Raw genomic sequence first — 16,142 nt, forward strand, 5'->3', positions numbered from 1 at the left:
TCAATGAAAAGATCAAGAGAAGGTAAGAATCCAGAGGGAGGGGTCCAGGTGGAAGGAGAATATTGGAAGTGGATAAAAGGATCCGTTGAACGGGGAGAGGACTCCTGCCCAAAGAAGTGAGCCTGGAGATCAAGATGGCGGAAGAAGAGTTCAGCATCATGCCGAGCCCGAAATTCATTGAGATGAGGACGTAAGGGGATGAAACTAAGTCCTTTGCTGAGCACTGAATGTTCAGCATCGGAGAGGGGAAGGTCATGGGGTATGGTGAATACACGCCCGGGGCTGGGATTGGAAGATGGGGTGGGGACGGAGGGACAGGCAGGGGTGGAGCGTCCTAGATGGGTGTTGGTTTCGATGAGTTGTTGGAGCTTGTGTTCCTTAGCGCTTGAGAGAAAGAGATAAAGTTTCTTGTTAAGGTGTCGGATGAGACAAAGACTTTAAACTTACCACATGGCAGCTGGTGCTATAAAATGGAGCATGTCTTGTCTTCCCCTGACTTTACTATGATCCAATGGAGTTCCCCAAGGGATGCTGTGCTCTGCATTTCTGGGACAGCTGGGCTCAGAAGAGTCCTGTAGAAATGTGGAGCAGCATCGGGTCAGGCAAATTTCTGGATGCATTGTCAATCGGATGATGATTGCCACTCCTTAGAAGATCTGGGCCATTGACTTCCATAAAGAGCAGCAGCAGTCCCGATCAGCTAATTAAGGCAAAACTGGTAAAGTCCTGAACCAGTCTTAGGATTTAGTTATCTGCAGGCAACGAATGATTTGTAAAGATTTTCTCTGTTGCCGTTCTGCCTATAGATACTTGCACTTCCTTCTGACTGCTTTTCACATAGTCACATCACCAGAGGATTTTCACAATATAGCACGAAGCATATGATTATTCCTTGAAGATGAAGAGCATGGCACAGGGAGTGGAGGAGCCAAAGGATGGTGACAAGGAGTTAATAGAAGTTCAGGGTGCAGCATTAATTTGTCAAGGCTTTGACTAAGTTGTCCTTTGCATGAGGCTCACCCTTACATTTCAGTGGCTGGTTCTTTAAAGCATAAAATAATCGCAGCCTATCAAATATTTCCTCATAGTTAAAATTTTCCAGATCTTGCAGCATCCTCCTAATTCTCCTCTGTACCCTCCCAAGTGGAATCACATCCTCCTCATAACATGGTGACCAAAACTGTATGCAGTCCCCTAGATATGGCTTCAATAGTGTTTTACACAATTCTAGCATTACCTCTCTGCTCTTGTATTCTGTGCTTCATCTAATAAAAGAAAGTATGCTGTGTGCCTTCTTAATTGCCTTATCTATCTGTCCTGCTACCTACAGGAATATGTAGAAATGCACTCCAAGGCCCCTCTGTTCTCCTACACTGTTCCGTGTCCAACCATTTATTGTGTATTCCCTTGACTTATTTGCCTTCCCCAAAAACATTACTTCACACTTCTCTGGATTGAATTCAATTTTCCTCTTTTCTGCTTACTTGATGAGTCCATTGATATCTTCCTACAGTCGACATTCTTCTTCTTCAATATCAATTTTATGTATCACCCACAAACTAGATTTAAGCCTAAATCATTGCCAAATACCAAAAAAAGCAAGGGACCTAATACTGAGCCCACTGGAAATAGCCTTTTGGCCATAAAAACGCACTTTGTTTCCAGCCTTTGAGCCGATTTGGATCCAACTTATCATTTTCCTTGGATCCCATGGACTCTTGCTTTTCTGATCAGTCTTTCATGTGGAACCTTGTCAAATGCCTTTTTAAAATCCATGTAGATTATTTTAAATGGCTGCCCTCCTCAACTCTTCCTTGTTACCTCCTCAAAAAAATCAATCAAGTTAGTCAGACATGACCATTCTCTTAACAAATTCATGCTGAAATTCACCCATGTCTCTCCAAGTCATAATGTGTTCTGTCCCTGAGAACTTTTTCCAATAATTTTTCCAACACTGAGGTTATTTTGACCAACTAATAATTACTTGGTCCATCCCATTCTCCCTTTTTAAACAACAGGACAACCTTAGCAGCTCTCCTGTCCTCTGGCAACATCCTTGTGGAAAATGCTGGTCAGAACCTCTGCTATTTCTTCCCTTTCTTCTCTTAACCGCCTGGGATACATTTCATCCAGGCCTGATTTACCTACTCATAAACTTACTAAACTTATTAATTCTTCCCTTACTATGTTTATCTAATATTCCACACTGCTCCTCCTTAATACAATGTCTGCAACGTCACTCTACTTGCGAAGACACGTGCAAAATATTCACTGAAAACCATGCCTTTCTCTTCCAATTGGCTGAAGGATGTTTTGTTTCCAAACTTATCTTGTGGTCTTCAAACCTGGATTCATACATAAATCTTTATATCGACCTCATTTACTGTCCCTCTATTTCTGACAATGATTGGTGTTCCGCAGTTAGATTGGCACGTTATGTGTTGTATAAATGGGTTTGAAGGGTACTTAGATAGTTGAACACTTTATTGCAGGTGATTTCTGATTGGAGCTTTGTTTGGTATCACATTTGGTGTGTGTTTCTCCAAGTATGTAAGAAAAGGACAAAAAAAATGAGCATTTAATGAACTGAAGTATTTTAACCTTTTTTTGAGCTATTAATGTTTTTAGTTAATTTTAATTAAGTTAATTTTCCCCATGGCACATTTGTTGCCATGTACTTTGACCACAATAATATGACCCTAAACAAGCCTAACTTTATAGTTAGCCATTATCTCGATTTCATTCTCGCTTTCCGTATCAGTTTATCTATCATGCAACCTAGCTTCAATATAATCCTAGCTTAATTCAAATCCTAAACTTGAACCAAATTCTAAATTTAGCTGATTCATTACGTATCCAAATTTGAACCCAAAACCTGCTCCTAATCCTAACTGTAAACCTTCAGCCTGTCTCAAACTAATCTTAAATCTTATATTCTAATTAGAAATAATAATATCTAATGGAATACAGAGGAAAACTACATTCAGATCTATTTTTACTTTTATTCACATTCACTTTTAATCCTGTATTTGGGAAATTGCACTGCCATTACTTAATGGTTTCCAATTTACAAAGACATTCATTATTGATCCATCACTTTAGAATCATTTTTCATTAAGGAAAATGTATTTACACAAATAGAACTGCTACCATTTTTCCAGCTCCTTTTATTTTGTATTGTGGGTCATCTTTACCCCTGCTTCACTCCCAAAACCACACCACCCCCCCACCCCGGTCACTAGCCTGCAAACCAATGGGCAGCCAAGGACCACCCAACCTATGCCAGCTGGACCTTCCAGGCAGTAAGTGAACCAGCGACATTTAAATGAGATGCATTAGCTGAAATTGTCTCATCTTGTTACGGTGGGTAGGACATTTACTCATCAAAGCAAATTACCATCTAAACCAAGCTAACATCTACCATATCATCTTGTTGCTGTTTGTAGGACCTTGTGCTGTGAGAAAATGGGGCTGCATTTGCAACAAAGACTGAACTTCAAAAAGTAATCCATTGGCTTTGAAATGCTTGAGACATGCTGAGAATGTGAAAAGTGCTACAATAGTGCAAGGTCTTCTTCTAGTTGCTTCATGCAAGTTTTAAACACAACTACATTACAGAGGATGTATCTGGTTGTCCTTTTGTTCTCAGTGAAAGCAGTCAACAAACTAAAGCTGTCTTAATGGAGTTCAAGTCTGTAACTTGATTAATATAATTCCACAATTCCTTGCTGACTGTTGAATATGTTTGGCTAATTTAATCATTGCCGCATTTAGGTCATTTTGCACTTCACAGACCTTGTTTTGATACAAATGTCAGATCTAATATCATGTTTAATGTGTTTTATTGCAACTTATATCTGATAATCTTATAAATAATCCTGTAAATAGCAACTCAGGTAATTGCCTTTAATTAGGTTGGATTGGCAAGGGAAATATACAATAATTAATAGCCTTAAATTCAACTTTATTTGCAACATGCGTAAAGCAAAATTTATGGAAATAACCTATTAACAAATGATGCTCAGGCAACATGCAAAGGCACAATGCTGGCTGGCTAGGGACATTTCACAAACTCTTAAAATTTCATTAGAATGAACTGTTAGCTATTTTTCTTTATTTTGATGTGATCGCAATGTTTTGGCAAATAGCGACTAAATTTTACAGAAAAATGGCAGTTCTTGGGGAGATATTTCCTCCTGCACCTTGTGTAATGAACTTATTAATGTGTTTATGAACAAAGCATTGAGGGAGAGGTGATGGTATAGTGGCGTTGTCGTTGGACTAGTAATTCAGAGTAAAACTCTAGGGACCAGGGTTCAAATCCTGCCACGGCAGATGGTGGAATTTGAATTTAAATAAAAACATATCTCCTGACTCCCCCAAGCCTGGAATTAAAAGTCTAATGATGACCATGAAACCATTGTCGATTGTTGTTAAAAAACCAAACCCATCTGGTTCTCTAATTCTCCTCCATGGAAGGAAATCTGCTGTCCTTACCTGGTCTGGCCTACATCTGACTTCAGATGTGGCTGACTTGTAAAAGCAAGCCACTCAGGTATATCAAATCACTACAAAGGAATGAAACTGGACAGACCACCCAGTATTGGCCTAGGCACCAGAAACGACAAGGGCAAGTTCCACCCTGCCAACCCTTGCTGGGGATGAATGTGTCACAGAGTAATCAAGCAGCTGTCTCAACAACCTGATGTGGCCATTCTCATGGAATCATATCTGACAGATGATGTCCCAGACACCATCATGACCATGTCGGTGAGACCGGACCTATACAGTCAGGAGGGAGTTGCCCTAGGAGACCTCAACATTGACTCTGCAGCCTATGAAGTATCATGGCATCGCCTCCTACTGATTACCACGTAGCATCCTCCCTCAGCTGATGAATCACTGCTCCTCCATGCTGAATGCCACGTGGAGGGAGCAGTGAGAGTGGAAAGGGTGCAGAATGTACTCTGGCTGGGGGACTTCAATGTCCATCACTAAGAGTCACTGAGCCCTAAAGGACATAGGTGCCAAACTGGGTCTGAGGCAGGTGGTGAGGGAAAAACATACCTGGCCTCATCCTCACCAACCTCCCTGTTGCAGATGCATCGGTAGGAGCGACTGTTGTTGAGGAGGCAAAGTCCTGGCTTCACATTGAGCTTATTCTCCCTCCATCGTGTTGTGTGGCACATTTCGAACAGATCTAGCAACTCAAGACTGGGCATGCATGAGGTGCTGTGGGCCATCAGCAGCAGAATTGTACTCAAACACAATCTGTAACCTCACGGTCCAACATATCCCCAACTCTACCATTACCATCAAGCCAGGGGATCAACACTGGTTCAGTGAGGGCATGCCAGGAGCAGCACCAGGCATATATAAAAATGAGGTATCAACCTGGTGAAGCTACAACACAGGACTAGTTGTGTGCCAAGCAGCAAGTGATAGAGAGAGAGCTAAGCAATCCCACAACCAACAGATCAGATCTAAGCTCTGCAGTCCTGCCATATCCAGTAGTAAATGGTGGTGGACAATTAAACAACTCACTGGAGGAGGAGGCTCCACAAATATCCCCATCCTCAATGATGGGAGGAGTCCAGCACATCAGTGCAAAAGATAAGGCTGAAGCATTTGCTACAATCTTTAGCCAGAAATGCTGAGTGGATGATCCATCTTGGCCTCCTCTGCAGGCCCTTAACATCACAGATGCCAGTCTTCAGCCAATTCAATCCACTCCACATGATGTCAAGAAACAGCTGAAGGCATTGGACAGTGCAAAGGCTATGGGCCCTGACAAAATTCCAGCAATAATACTGAAGATTTGTGCTCCAGAACTTGTTATGCCCCTAGCCAAGCTCTTCCAGTACAGCTAGCAACACTGGCATCTACCCGCTGTGTGGAAAATTGCCCACCCATGTCCTGTTCACAAAAAGCAGGACAAATCCAGCACAGCCAATTACCGCCCCGTCAGTCTACTCTTGATCATCAGTAAAGTAACGGAAGGGATTATTAACAGTGCTATCAAGTGGCACTTGCTTAGCAATAACCTGCTCACTGTCACGCAGCTTGGGTTCTGCCAAGGCCACTCAGCTCCTGACTTCATTACAGCCTTGGTTCAAAAGTGGACAAAAGAGCTGAACACCAGAGGTGAGGTGAGAGTGACTGGCCTTGACAACAAGGATGCACTTGACAGAGTGTGGCATCAAGGAGCCCTAGCAAAACTGGAGTGAATGGGAATCAGGGGAAAACTCTCCGTTGGTTGGAGTGATACCTAGCACAAAGGAAGAAGGTTGTGGTTGTTGGAGGTCAATCTTCTCAGCTCCAGGAGATCACTGCAGGAGTCCCTCAGGGTAGTGTCCTTAGCCCAACTATCTTCAACTGTTTCATCAATGACCTTCCTTCCATCATAAGGTCAGAAGTGGGGAAGTTCGTTGATGATTGCACAATATTCAGCACCATTCACGACTTCTCAGATACTGATGCGGTCCATGTCCAAATGCTGCAAGATCTGGACAATATCCAGGCTTTAGCTGACAACTAGCAAGTAACATTCTTGCAACACAAGTGCCAACAATGACCATCACCAACAAGAGAGAATCTAACCACCACCCCTTGACATTCAATGGCATTACCATCACTGAATACCACACTTTCAACATCTTATGGGCTACCATTGACCAGAAACTGAACTGGACTAGCCACATAAATACTATGGCTACAAGAGCAGGTCAGAGGCTAGGAATTGTACGATGGGTAACTCACCTCCTGATTCCTCAAAGCCTGTCCACCATCTACAAGGCACAAGTCAGGAGTGTGATGGAATACTCCCCACTTGCCTGGATGAATGCAGCTCCCACAACACTCAAGAACCTGTACACTGTCCAGGACATAGCAGCCCGCTTGATTGGCACCATATCCAGAAACATTCACTCCCTCCACCACTGAAACACAGTAGCAGCAGTGTGTACCATCTACAAGATGCGCTGCAGGAATTTACCAAGGCTCCTTAGATAGCGCCTTCCAAACCTACAACCAGTACCCTTTAGAAGGACAAGGGCAGCAGATAGATGGGAATCATCTTGAAGTTCCTCTCCAAGTCAATCATCATCCTGACTTTGAAATATACAGCTGTCCCTTCACTGTCATTGGGTCAAAATCCTGGAACTCCCTTCCTAACAGCACTGTGAGTGTACCTACAGCACATGGACTGCAGAGGTTTAAGAAGGCAGCTCACCACCACTTTTTCAAGGGCAACTAGGGATGAGCAACAAATGCTGGCCCAGCCAGCAAAACCCACATTCCGTGAATAAATATTTTAAAAATTATGATTTTGTTGCATGTAGCCCACAGACAAAAGCTTCTCCTTCTACCCCCCCCGATCCATTTGTCCTCAGGTGATAAAGTATGTTGCTCTAAATTAAAAATTTTCATCCTTTAAGGTTAGTTTGTATTTTAACACATATAGAACTGTTCATTTTCTGATATTTGTTGTTTGGATAGAACATTTTTACAGTGTTTTGAGTAATCAGGTTCACTGTGACCCATGAATGCGAGCTGTGCCTTTGAAATCAATACACTAGTTGGTGCTTGAGACAACAAAGGCAGAAAGAGAACAATATACTTAACACTGGTGATTGATTGGAGCAAAGAACAGAGCACTAACACAATGTGTGCTTCTTCAATCACTTCCAGCTCTAGACTTACAGTTACCCATGTAGCCCGTGCTGTATAGCGATTGGTCAATACAGCCACGTGGTCGATTATCTACATTCCCTTAAAGGTACATAGCACTCCACTTTACCTCGATTTTACAGCAGATAAAGTAATTAGGCTAAAATAAAACTGTTGTCAATTAAAATTTGTTGATTGATCTGGGAGTAAATAATGCAATATAAGAAGGAGTCTTGCCAGGGCGGGAAATTGCCACACAGAGGACAGAATTTTAATGGCATTGAACCGCTCACAGCAGAGTGGGGTTTGCAGCAGTTAGTCAGGAACCCAGTCATTTCAGCAGTGGGCTGTACCATTGTTGTCTAACTGAGCCACGGCAATAGCAGCCTGTCCCCGGGTTTCTCAACCAACCAGAGAATGTGGGCATTATGATGACCGGCACCTGAAAATGGAAGGATTTCTATTTAAAAGGACCCTGGCATAAGTCAAAATGGCTGCATCCTGCACTGGATCTGAATGATTCTGCCAGGAAAATGGTGGAAGCAGAACATGGGAAGGCTGGGCCCCGTTTCTCTGACTCTTGGCTAGAGGTGATGCTGGTGACATTGAGGAGATGTCTGCAGAGAAGTGCTGTCTTCACACAGATGTAAGAAAGAAGTCAACTATGCAAACCAAATAAGTGTGGCTGGAATTCGTAGAAATAGTGCACAGTAGGAGTGTGGTTGGTCCTGAGAACCTGGATACTGTGCCATAAGAGATTCAATGACCTCTCAAGGGCAGGAAAGGTGAGTATTACTTTCAGGCGCCAACCCTCACACTGACTTGCCCAGCGTTCTCTTGCACAGCACTTCCCAGAACAACACACCTTGCAGCTCTGCTGTCTCTCCAGCCACCTCCTCACATCCTCATCTAAACAGCAAATGCCCACACTCATCCACATTTTAGCCAACACCGTTCCCTCACAGTCACCCTGCCTAAACATTGTCATTCCATTCTCTCTGCACACTCCATTTCTCACAGTCATAACTTGCTGCTTTCTCTCCTTGCAGGAAAGGAGAACACACAACTCCAGGGAGGCATGGGGAACCAAGGATGGGCCTGCAGTTGTAGCTACCTTGACTGCTGCAGTGGAGGTGGCTTTGGAGGTCGACAGGGTTGCAGAGTCCATGATAAAAAGGGGGCCTCCCAGAAGTGATAAAATTAAATATCACACTGTCACTTGGCACTTAACAATCGCTCACACTGAGTTCCTGTCTCCACTAAAAGTTATGTCAAGATACGCACATTGAAGACTTTGAATCCTTTCCCTATGTCAGTTCTAATTCATGGGCAGAATCTTCTGGCTGGTGTGTGGGGACGGGCCCCACACGCCAACACATAAAATGACATGTGTGACTTTGGAGTGCATCCTGACGCCACCGTGGATCATTCCAATCTTCAGTTCGGCAGTCGCTCATCGGAGTCGGCTGTGCGCCCGCTAAACTGTTAAAGGCCTATGAAGGCCATTTATCAACTAATTGAAGTACTTGTCCAACCTTAATGTTGGCGGCAGGTGAAGAGCCCAGGCGGCCATTGCATTTTTCATGGAACCTCATCCACGGGCTGGATGAAGTTTCATGAAGGGTTTGTAACTTTAATAAAAAATTTTATTAACATTCATAGACATGTCCCAACTCATGTGACACTGTCACATGAGGGGACATGTCTGAATAATTCTTTTAATTCTTTTTTACAATTTTTCACAATCAAATTAATCTCCCTGGGGCAGCTCCATGCCTCAGGGAGATTTCTGCACTCTCTCGAGCGCATGTGCGAAAGAGAACAGTCACCGTCTCTCTCTCCTCCCCCCGCCCACACAGGTAGCGCTGAGCACTTCTGGGTGCACAGGCCTTAATTGGCCCACCCACATAAAATGGCTGCGTGCAGCCAATCACTGTGATCGGCTGCGAATCTGCCCATGCCCGCTCCTGCCCAGCCCACCTGACGAGGAGAAAATTCTCCCCCATATCTTTCATTTCCCACAAATCCTTCAACGATAAGGCAGGAGTGAAGAGGGACAAGGCCAAGGTGTCCACACAGGTGGGTGCAAACCCTGAGGGAGCATCGCTACTGGACCCAAGTGCACCCTTCACCGGTGTGGAAATGGATACTTCAGTGAGGACTCCAATAGAGAGAGGTATGTTGTCACATGTGAACAGGGGCAGGTGCTAGAACACGGTCCTAGTTGGAGCGCGAAAGGTATTCTAAGCTCTGTTCAACTGGAAACAGATTTATTTATTTGTTCATTTACGGGATGTGGGCTTCGCTAGCTAGGCCAGCATTTATTGGCTATCCCTAAATACCCTTCAGAAGGAGGCAGTGAGCTGCCAACTTGAACTGCTGTAGTCCAAGCTTTGAGTGTTGTGGGAGCTGCGCTCATCCAAACAAGTGGGGATTATTCCATCATACTCCTGACTTGTGCCTTGTAGATGGTGGACAGGCTTCGGGGAGTCAGGAGGTGAGTTAGTCATTGCAGGATTCCTAGCCTGTGACCTGTTCTTGTAGCCACAGTATTTATATGGCTAGTCCAGTTCAGTTTCTGGTCAATGGTAACCCCAAGGATGATGATAGTGGGGGATTCAGTGATGGTAATGCCATTGAACATCAGGGGGCGATGGTTGGATTCTCCCTTGTTGGAGATGTTCATTGCCTGACACTTGTGTGGTTTGAATGTTATTTGCCATTGTTCAGTCCAAGCCTGGATATTGTCCAGGTCTTGATGCATTTGGACATGGGCTGCTTCAGCATCTGAGGAGTTGCATAAGGTGCTGAACATTGTGCAATCATCAGTGAACATTCCCACTTCTGAAATGATGATGCAAGGAAGGTCATTGATGAAACAGCTGAAGATGGTTGGGCTGAGGACACTACCCTGAGGAACTCCTGCAGTGATGTCCTGGAGCTGAGATGACTGACCTTCAAGAACCACAACAACCTTCCATTGTGCTAGGTATGACTCCACCGGTGGAGGATGGAGTGAATGTTTGAGGATGGGGTGCCAATCAAGTAGGCTGCTTTGTCCCAGATGGTATCAAGATTCTCAAGTGTTGTTGGAACTGTATTCATCCAGGCAAGTGGAGAGCATTCCATCACATTCTTGACTTGTGCCTTGTAGATGGTGGACAGGCTTTGGGGAGTCAGGAGGTGAATTACTCACCACAGGATTCCTATCCTCCAATCTGCTCTTGTAGCCACAGTTTTTATATGGCTAATCCAGTTCAGTTTCTGGTCAACTATAACGCCCAGGATGTTGACAGTGGGGGTTTTAGCAATCGTAAAGCCCTTGAATATCAAGGGACGATGGTTAGATTCTCTCTGGTTAGAGATGGTCATTGACTAACGTCATGTTTTCCCCCTGATTCCCATTGACTCCAGTTTTGCTAGGCTCCTTGATGCCACACTTGGTCAAATGTTGCCTTGAAGTCAAGGGCACTCACTTTCACTTTACCTCTGGTGTTCAGCTCTTTTTTTTCCATGTTTGAACCAAGGTTTTAATGAGGTCATGAGCTGAGTGATCCTAGCAGAACCCAAACTGAGCGTCAGTGAGCAGGTTATTGCTAAGCAAATGCCACTTGATAGCACTGTTGATAACCCCTTCCATCATTTTACTGATGATCGAGAGTAGACTGATGGGGCGGTAATTGGCCGGATTGGATTTGTCCTGATTTTTGTGTATGGGACACACCTGGGCAATTTTCCACATTGCTGGGTAGATGCCAGTGTTGTACCTGTACTGGAACAACTTGACTAGGGACGCAGAAGGCTCTGGAGCACAAGTACTATTGCCAGAAAACTTTCAGGGTCCATAGCCCTTGCAGTATCCAGTGTCTACAGCCATTTCTTGATATCAGGTGAAGTGAATCGAATTGGCTGGACTGGCATCTGTGACACTGGGGACATCCGGAGGAGACTGAGATGGATCATCCACTCAGCACTTCTGGCTGAAGAATGCTGCAAATGCTTCAGCCTTAACCTTTGAATTGATGTGCTGGGCTCCTCCATCATTGAGGATGGGATATTTGTGGGGCCTCTTACTTCTCCATGACTGGATGTGGCAGGACTGCAGAGCTTAGATCTGATCCGTTGGTTGTGGAATGCTTAGCACTGTCTATCACTTGCTGCTTATGCTGTTTGATACGCAAGTCATCCTGTGTTATAGCTTCACCGGGTTGACACCTCATTTTTAGGTATGCCTAGTGCTGGTCCTGGCATGCCCTTCTGCACTCTTCATTGAAGCAGGGTTGGTCCCTTGTCTTGGTGGTAATAGCGTGATTTAGGGGATATGCTGGGCCATGAGGTTACAGATTGCGCTTGAGTACAATTTTGCTGCTGCTGATGGCCCACAGTGCTTCATGGATGCCCAGGTTTGAGTTGATAGATTTGTTCAAAATCCATCCTATTTAGCACAGAGGTAGTGCCACACACATGATAGAGGGTAACCTCAATGTGGTAACAAGGACTGTGCAGTGGTCACTCTTGCGGATGCTGTCATGGACAGATGCATCTGCGGCAGGCAACTTTGACAGGATGAGGTCAAGTATGTTCTTCCTTCTTATTGGTTCTCTCACAATCTGCCACAGACCCAGCTTAGCAGCTATGTCCTTTAGGACTCAGCCAGCTTGGTCTTTAGTAGTGCTACTGAGCCACTCTTGGTGATGTACAGTGAAGTCCCACATCCAGAGTACAATCTACGCCCTTGCCACCCTCAGTTCTCCCTCCAGTTGAAGTTCAACATGGAGGAGCACTGATTCATCAGCCGAGGGAGGGCGATACGTGGTAATCAGCAGGAGATTTCCTTGCCTACGTTTGAACTGATGCCATGAGATTTCATGGGGTATGGGGTCAAAGTTGAGGCAACTCCTTCCCAACTGTATACCACTGCACTGCCTCCTCTGCTGGCTCTGCCCTGCTGGTGGGACACGACATACCCAGGGATAGTGATTGCGGTGCCTGGGACATTATCTGTAAGGTACCATTCCCTGAGTATGACTATGTCAGGCTGTTGCTTGACTAGTCTGTGAGATAGCTCTCCCAATTTTTGCACAAGTCTTCAGATGTTAATTAGAAGGACTTTGCAGTGTCGACAGGATGCTGAACATCAGGAGTCAACCCCGAACAGGACAATTCTGGAACAGCAATGAGAAATGTGCGTGGTCTGTCATTATTTCCTGAGGCAATTCACACCCTTGGAGAGAGATTGGAGGAGTCATGTTTTCCAAGGCCACCACAAAGAAAGTTAAAGTAGGGATAGAGCCACTAAAGTAAAAGCAAGATAAACTCACAGGTAATAATAAAGGGCAGAAGCATCAAATAACTAATACACCTCAGCTTTTACTAAAGAAGATAATGGAGTAAACACTACACTAGAGGATGAAGTTAAAAAGAATATTAATATAGTTGGGATAGAAAGGGAGAAAATAATTGACACAACAGCAAAACAAAAAGAAAAAAAACACGACTCTGAATGGTGCGTTACCACGCATACTCAAGAACATGAGGAAGGGAATAGCAGAGATATAGCTTTATATATAATTTTAAAATTCCATAGAATGTGTGGTGGGGTGTAGCGTGCTGGGAGGTGGGGGGGAGGGCAAGGTTAGTGTTAGAGAACTGGTGGGCAACTAATGTGGTTCCTATATACAAAAAAAGGGAGATAGGACAAAACCTGAGTATCAAAGACAGTTTAACGTCAGGCATAAGAAATAATCTGGAATCTATACTGAAATAAGTAATGGAAGAGTATCTAGAGCAGAAAAATACTTTTAAAAAGCATGGATTCTGAAAGACGAAATACTGCTTAACTAACTAATTATTTACAATTTACATTAATGATCTGAATTTAGAAATAAGGAACTCAATGTCAAAATTTACAGATGATACCAAACTGGTGTTGTGGCTAATACCAAATAATGTGCAACATAATACACGAAGACATGAGAAAACTTGTACACTGGGCAGTTAAATGGTAATTGGACTTTAACACACAGAGAATTGTGAGGTGATGTACTTTGGTAGGAAATACAGAAATATCACCTACACTTTAAGTAAATTTTTACAAAGCATACTCTCATAGATAATTGTTAATATGATAACAAAACCATTACAGGCATTTGCATAGCTTCATTGTTGTAACATTAGTGTTTGCTATTATTAACACAGGTTTTCAGCTGAAAACTTAAATTCTAGCAAAATCTAATTATTTCTAACCTTTAGATTCCAAACTGATTCCAGAGTGAAGTGTGAGGTCACCTGTGAGAGGCAATATCACACTGACTGGATTTGATATGACGCGTAATATCTTTGGTACAGTGACAAATGCTTTGATGGGAAATTGTATTTCCTGGTACCTTATAAATTAAAGGCATTTTTTTGAAAATTTTGAGTGTGTGTGGATGTTACGACCCATGCTGTCAAACTGTCTAAAATTTACCAGCCGGGTGCTTAGCTCTGTGCTTGTGCATAACACACAATCTGCAGAGCTCTTTCATGGCCCCAAGAGATGCTAACAGACCGGAATAAATCTTGTCTGGCATCCTACATGAAGCTTAATGGTTACATATAAATGACAGGATACAAATGGAAAATTGGTGATTGAGAACAGAGTTTTCCTAAAAAAAAAGATAGGTAAGGAAAAATAAATAACTTAAAGATATCAAGAAGGAGGAAACTTAGAGAAATTACAAGAAAAGTGTATGTTTCTACAAAGCAAATTATTAAAGAACAAAAATAAAAGCAAAAAACTGGGGATGCTGGAGATCCAAAACAAAAATAAAAATACCTGGAAAAACTCAGCAGGTCCAGCAGCATCAGCGGAGAGGAACACAGTTAACATTTCAAGTCCGGATGACTCTTCAACAGAACTAAGTGAAAATAGAAAGGAGGTGAAATATAAGCTGGTTTAAGTTGGGTTGGGGGGTGGGGTGGGGTGGGGGGGACAGGTGGAGGGGTGGGTGGTTGAGCTGGATAGAGGGCCAGTGATAGGTGGAGATAGCCAAAAGATGTCATAGACAAAAGGACAAAGAGGTGTTGAAGGTGGTGATATTATCCAAGGAGTGTGTTAATTTTTCCACCCACTGTGGTTGACAGGGCCCTCAACCGTGTCCTAACCCATATCCTGCGCATCCACCCTCACACCTTCCTCTCCCTCCCAGAACCATGATAGGGTCCCCCTTGTCCTCACTTATCACCCCACCAGCCTCCACATTCAAAGGATCATCCTCCGCCATTTCCGTCAACTCCAGCATGATGCCACCACCAAACACATCTTCCCTTCACCCCCCTGGCGGCATTCTGCAGGGATTGTTCCCTCCAGGACACTCTGGTCCACTCCTCCATCACCCCCTACACCTCAATCTCCTTCCACGGCACCTTCCCATGCAACTGCAGAAGATGCAACACCTGCCCCTTTACTTCTCCTCTTCTTACCGTCCAAGAGCCCAAACACTGCTTTCAAGTGAAGCAGCATTTCACTTGCACTTTAATTTAAGAAATTAAAGCAACATCAGCCTTTCATTCCTCACCCTCAATGCTCTCATCCCACAGGCTCCCCAAGCCACATCCATGCCAACCTATGCCACCTCATACTCCCCCACCCAACCCCATGGACCTCATACTCTCCATGCCAACTCATGCCCCTCTACCCACCCCATGGCTCCTCATACCTCTTATGCCACTCTATGCCCCCACTCATCCGCAATGCCCTTTATAATCCCTATGCCAACTTAGTACCAACTCATGCCAACCCATGCCCCTACCCACCATCCTTTGTCCTTACCTCCTCCATGCTACCTTGTATCCATCAAACTTCAGAAGCCATGTTGACATAAAATAAAGTCATGTGCCTATTGATGACATCACTATTTAAACAAAAATGTACTCTTATTGATAATAAAAATCATTCAAAAATGGAAATCTTTCAACTAATCCCCTATGAAAACAAACATTTCTGTTCCATAACTACTTGGCGATGTTAATCAAACTGCTCACTTAACAGACTCCACTGTGATAATGTTTGTAAAATTAATTATTGCTGCACAAATCTTATAATGAAAGCACTCAGACAGACAGACAGAGTGAAATATCAAGCACTGATTTTTTTTAACTCCTCATTTTTTAAAATTTAAAGCCCAGCAGAGTTAGATCACTCGACAGTTTTGACAGTTCCATTCAGGTTTGACAGTTCCAGTGAGTTTATGTACTTTTTACGAACAATCATGTTTCTTTTTAACAATCCCAAATGTTGTCTTGCCCCTCCTATCAGATACCTTACCTAAACCAAAGGGAGCCTTACCTCTCCTAAAGGTGTTCCAGGATCATATCCAAAGGGGTACATTACGTCTCCAAAGGCTATCCTGGCTATCCAAATGAATCCACCAAGTTCAGACCAGCTCATACCTGTCTAATCTACACACAATGGGTTTTACACTCCTGGCCTA

The sequence above is a fragment of the Carcharodon carcharias genome, chromosome 4, assembly GCF_017639515.1.
Source record: "Carcharodon carcharias isolate sCarCar2 chromosome 4, sCarCar2.pri, whole genome shotgun sequence".
Taxonomy (NCBI): Eukaryota; Metazoa; Chordata; class Chondrichthyes; order Lamniformes; family Lamnidae; genus Carcharodon; species Carcharodon carcharias.